This window comes from Monodon monoceros, unplaced genomic scaffold (genome assembly GCF_005190385.1).
Source record: "Monodon monoceros isolate NGI ecotype Baffin Bay Population unplaced genomic scaffold, NGI_Narwhal_1 Super_Scaffold_9, whole genome shotgun sequence".
Lineage (NCBI taxonomy): Eukaryota > Metazoa > Chordata > Mammalia > Artiodactyla > Monodontidae > Monodon > Monodon monoceros.
The window spans coordinates 48,429,242-48,435,251 of record NW_021703786.1 but is presented as its reverse complement, the minus strand read 5'-3'; the positions used below and the strand labels follow the sequence as shown (position 1 = coordinate 48,435,251).

The 6,010-nt window shown below is 45.9% G+C and overlaps 1 protein-coding gene across 6 annotated transcripts in view; it reads right to left on the bottom strand.

The window, feature by feature from the left end:
• The window catches only part of CUNH17orf100 (chromosome unknown C17orf100 homolog), a 69,657-nt gene that overhangs the window by 43,418 nt on the left and 20,229 nt on the right, over positions 1–6,010 (bottom strand). The gene's annotated exons all lie outside the window — the stretch shown is intronic.

Sequence of the window (6,010 nt, the reverse complement as noted above, 5' to 3'; positions counted from 1 at the left end):
TCAATCAGAAGTATGCCTGGTGGTAGTGAGCAAGGTCAGGGAAGGTCATCCAACGTGGGCAATGAAGGATGAGTAGGACTGGCCAGGCTGATGGGGGAGGATGTGGTGGGGTGGGTGGAAGGGTGGGGGGATTCCATCTGGTTGAGGAATGACAAGAAAGCTGGGTGGGGGTTCCGGAGAACAGATCCCAAGGTTGAGGAGGCTGACCAAAGGCTGTTTCTAAACAGCGTCTCTTGAAGTTGGCTGGAGCTGCACTAACATTTACGGCCAGTGCAGATCAGGATTGCTTTCGGCTGCAAATAGGAGAAAACCTAGCTAACAGCGGCCTAAATCATAAGGGCATTTAATATCTACTTAACAAGAAGTCTGGAGGTAGACAGTTGCTGGCACTGGTCCAGCAGCTATCTCGGGCCACCAAAGACTTGGGATTGATCGTCCACTTTGCTATCTTAAGGGTGCTACGCCTTCGCTGTCATGCTTGACCCTCACACTATATACACATCTGCATTGAAGGCAGGAAGGAAGGTGTGCGAGATGGGGGCATGATGGCGCCTACTGCATCTTTCCCTTTCATTAGAAAAGCAAAAGCTCTCTCAGAAGGCCCTACAATCTTCCCTTTATGTCTTGTTGGCCAGAACTAGATCATATGCCCACCCTTAGGCCAATCACTGACAAAGGGGAATTGGAATACCATGAGACCAATTAGGACTCATTTCTTGGGCTTGGGAAATTGGCCTATGTTTCCTGAAATCAAGAGGTTTTCACCTACTACAAAATATGGCTTCCGGCAGGGGAAGAAAAGGGGGAGCGGCTGGGTAGGTGATGAACCAGGGTCTGCTATTATGACCCTTTCAGAGGGCTGCCCTCACTCCAGGCTACTTGAGTGGCTCCCTTTCCATGGAATTCAGTAGAAACACATTCCTAGGTAGGAAGAGAGTATGTGTTTGGTCAAGGGCTTCACCTCTGCCTCCACTTCCAGGAGAACCACTGGATTGGGAGGCTAGAGTCTGAGTCATGGACCAAGCTCAGTCCTGACATTGGATACTGAACAAGTCAGTCCACCCTCTGGGCCTCAGTTTCCATTAGGAAGGGGCCGGACTAGAGCATCTGTAAGGGCCCTTCCCCAGAGTCATGAACACCCTTACCCCACTGACTCTTCATCTGCTTGGGCCAGATGCAGCCCCTGCCACATCCCCATGATGTCTTGGTTTAAAGTCTATTACATGGCCCACTCCCTGCTCCCATCTGGGTCTTAGCCATTTGCCGAAAGCCCTCTGAGACCTTTTCCCCATTGATATTTTTGCCTCTTATATTTTGTAAAGAGGTTCTACCCAAGACCCTTGATTTCCTTCTTCTTTGCATACATCAAACATTTGGGCCCAAGGTTAGCTGAACACATAATCCTGACCAGGATTGCTCTCTGAACTGTTTTGCCAGGGACTTATGACTCCACAAGGATCCCATGCATTCCAGGGTTCCTTATCCTTTGATCTGGAATTGGGATCCTTCCCTGTCCCTCTGAGCTGAGGACTTCCTTAGGGAAAGACCTGGACTGCCTCTTCTGGCAAAGCCAGTGAGCAGGGCATCTCCCTGGGACAGGAAAAGTCTTCCTTCCTCCCCACCGTCCCTTACACACAAGAATAATGGATAATGAAACTTTTGCTCTGGACTTCAAGCAGGGAGTCAGCTCACTAGCACAGAGTCCAATTCTCAAAATGAATATGGACATTCCCTGGTGGGACCCTTGATGGCATGTTCTTGTTTGTGGAAATAAAGACCAAATGCTGGACTGTCTGGTTAAAAATTACACCTGGAAGTCCTATTCTTAGCTCAGAACTCCTTTTTCTGGGGTACTCTCTCCCCTGGTCCCACATCCTCTTAAAAGCCTTGTCTTCCAACCCACCAAAGAAGCTTCTTTTCACATTAAAAAAAAAATTCCATCATGATAAATCTTCCACATCATGGGATGGCTTTTGACATTCTCCGACAGAAAGCTTATCATTTCCTGCCCAAACCCTTGTGCTCCGACAGATATTCAGTTTACTTCCTGTGGTGTCCTGAGCCAGGACTCAGGTTCTCCCTTCCCTGCCCCAGAAACGCCTTCCAGGTGCTTCCCTGACATGCTCGTGCAAATGCCCACTTCTACTCTCAGAGACATAGGCCCCCCCACTGCTGGAAGTGTTAGAGTAGCATTTATGTCCCTGCTTCCAGCTATCAAGGGTAGAGAAATATGACAATTCAACCTCAGAACACCCTGTTATCCAATCAAGAAATTTTAACTAGTTTTTATATCTAAAAAGTTACCATGAACACAGTGAAAAAATTCCAACAGTACAAAAAAGTATTGAGACATGTCCCTCCACTTTAGACCTTGAGGCCTCCAGGCCCTTCCAGAAAGGCAACCATTGCCCAACAGTTTCTTACATGTCCTTCCAGACATGTTACATATACAGTCAGCCCGCAGGGGTTGGCTCCAGGACCCCTGAGGGTACCAAAATCTGCAGATGCGCAAGTCCCTTGTATAAAATGGCCTAGTACAGCTGGCACCCCCGTACCTGGGATCCTGCATGGTGGTTGGTTGAATATGCAGATGCAGAACTCGAGGATACAGAGGGCCAACTGTATACAAGCTTATGTAATAGGTATGTGTCCTCTTATTACATCTGGGAGCATACTATACACATTTTCTGTCCTTGTTTCCACCCCTCCCCCTTAATTTATTTGGAGATCATTCCATTTCAGGACATATTAAGTTCGACTTTATTTCCCCATTCAACAGTTAATTTTGTTTTTATTTTTTCATTTTTTATTTTTGGCTGCTCCGCCAAAAGCGGAGGGATTGAACCCAGGGCCCAGAAGTGAGAGCACCAAGTTCTAACCACTGGACCACCAGGGAATTCCCAATTTTGTTTATAAACTGAGGTAAAATTAAATTCAGTGAATTGCACAGATCTTAAGTGTACAATTCAGTGATTTAGACAACTGTATAAAAGGTGTAAGCAACACCTCATTTCCATCTCCTTAACCCCTGACGGTTCTCTTGCCCCTTCCAGGAATCTGCACCTTCTTGAGGCAACCACTGTACTGATTTCTGTCAGCATGGGTTGGTTTTGCCTGTTGAAATTCATGTAAATGGAATCATACAGTACCTACTCTTGTGTCTGATTTATTTTGTGCAACAAAATGCTTTAGAAATTCATTCCGGTTGTGTGTATCCATTCATTCTTTTCATCGTTGTTGCTAAGTAGTGTTCCATTGTATGAATATGCCACGGTTTGTTTATTCTCCTTTGATGGATGTTAGGCTTGCTCCAATTGAGGGCTATCTGAATAAAGCTGTTATAAAACTCTCTGCATAAGTCTTTCTGTGGACATGTGTTTTCACTTCTCTTGGCTGTGTGCCTAGGAGTAAGCCTCGGTCTTTTTAAAAGCTGCATAGTATTCTATTGTAAGTGTATACCGTATAATAAACAAGACCCCTGTTGATGGGCATTTGGGTCATTTCCAATCTTTTGCTAAGACTGTAATAAACATGTCTGTACTTAAATCTTTGTAAATGTACCTGAGTAGAATACTTGCCTAGAATGGCATGCTGGATGAAAACATATATGTATTTAAATCTGGGACAGAGGGGAATTCCCTGGCAGTCCAGTGATTAAGGTTCTGCACTTTCACTGCTGAGGGCCCGGGTTCCACCCCTGGTTGGGGAGCTAAGATCCCGCAAGCTGTGTGGCACCTGGGCCCCCCCACCCCCCCAAAAAAATCTGGGACAGATATTGCCAACTTGCTTTCCAAAAAGGCTATGCCAATATATATTCTCAAGAACTGTGCATGAGGAATCCCTGGTGGTGCAGTGGTTAAGAATCCGCCTGCCAATGCAGGGGTTCGAGCCCTGGTCCGGGAAGATCCCACATGCTGCGGAGCAACTAAGCCCATGCACTGCAACTACTGAGCCTGCGCTCCAGAGCCCGTGAGCCACAACTACTGAGCCCGTGTGCCACAACTACTGAAGCCCGTGCGCCTAGAGCCTGTGCTCCACAACAAGAGAAGCCACCGCAATGAGAAGCCCACGCACTGCAATGAAGAGCAGCCCCCAGTCGCCGCAACTAGAGAAAGCCAGCAACGAAGACCCAGTGCAGCCAAAAAAAAAAAAAAAAAAAAAGAACTGTGCATGAGGCCATATTCTCACATATCCTGAATAACTCTGTATATAATCAAATTTCTCAATCATTGCTACTCTGATAGTTGCAAAATGCTCTCATGATTTTCATTTCTTTAAACTGCAAGTAACATTTATAATTTTTTCACATATTTATAATCCATTTGTGTATCCTTATTGGGGGGGTAAACTCCTTTTTTCCTATTTTTAAGAGTTTTTTAAAAAGGCCTTTTCTTATTCACTTATAAGAACTCTTTATATATTAAGGAAATTAGTCATTTGTCGTAAGAATATTTATAGTGTATGCTAAAATATGGTAAAACTCTGTTTATTCTTCTTTTTAATCCTCCCCACCTCCTGCCCCCAGCTATTATCACATATTTTTCCATAAGAATTTCTGAATCAGCTTCTCTAGTTCCAAAAAAAACCTGGTTGGCAGTTTACCTCTCTGACTATCTCTTTGCTACTCTGCCTCACTCTCCAGGGTTTCCTGACCTCAGCACACCTGGCATTTCAGACCAAATAAATCTTTGTTGTAGGAAGCTGTCTGTGCACTGCAGGATGTTCAGCAGCATCCCGGCATCTATTCACCGGAGACCAGCAGCAACCCTGCACTTCCCACCCCGCGTTGTGACAATGAAAAATGTCTCCAGGCATCCCCAAATGTCTAAGAACCACTGACTCACTCTGATCTAACTACACAGGCCTCTTTGCTGCTCCTAGAGCACACCAAGTACACTCCTGCCCCATCACCTCCTTTAAATCTCTGCTCAAATGTTACTACTAGTCAACCTGTTTTAAATTATAACTCCCCACCCACCCCACACTCTCTATAATGCCTTTGATTTTTCTCTATTGCATTTTTCATCTAGCGTACTATATAGTTTACTTCTTTAGTTCTTTATCTTGTTTGTCTATCTCTCTCCTATCTTTAAGACTGTAAGCCCCACGAAGGCAGGGATTTTTGCCTGTTTCGTTCAATCCTGTATTCCCTGTGCCTAGAACACACCTGGTACACAGTAATGGCTCAATACATATTATGAATCTAAATGAATCAGAATAGGTTTATAGGTTAGGTTAGATGAGAAATGACATCTTTATAATATTGATCCATGCTACACAACAAAATGTCATTTTTTCATATATTAAACTTTTATGTCCTCCTGTAAAGTTTTCAAGTTTCTTACAAATAAGATATACTAAATGTTTTTTGCAGTAAACATTTGCCCAGCCTGTTTTTCCCCATTTGTGGACTTGGGAAGCCAAAATACCTGACTCAAAAGGGATGAGGACAGGCTGCCAGCTGCTTCCCTGTCATGTCTAGAAGCCCTCGCTGTCTCTCTTGTCCATCACCCAGCCCAGAGTGCTTCCTCTTGGCAGGGCCTCCACTGTGGCTGATGGCACTCCCTAGGTATCCATCTCTGTCCACCTCCCTGAGGGGCGCCAGCTAAGGGATATTGAAGTGATATCGCTCAAGACAATCCCACTGTGTGGGGACTCCCCAGAGACCCAAGGGCTCACCTCTGAGCTCTCGTGTGGGGCAGGTGACAGACACATTGAGGGTGACTTCACCTTTCCTGGCCAGCTCCCTAGCCTAACAGGAGGGGCCTGTGCTAGGGGACAGATTGTCCAGCAGAGTAGGGGTGTTGGAGAAGAGGCCTGTCCTTGACAGGCTCTGAGAGGAGAGAAAGAGGGGGCTTCCTTCCTGTTCTCTGTTTCCCCAGACCCTTCCAGATGGGCCCCTGCTCCCCACCTTGCACTGCACTCCCGCCCAGGTCTGAAGTATAGGAGTGGTGGTGAGACCTGAGGCACAGCCGAGCTCTGGACTTCCTCCCTGGGTGTGGTCTCTCAC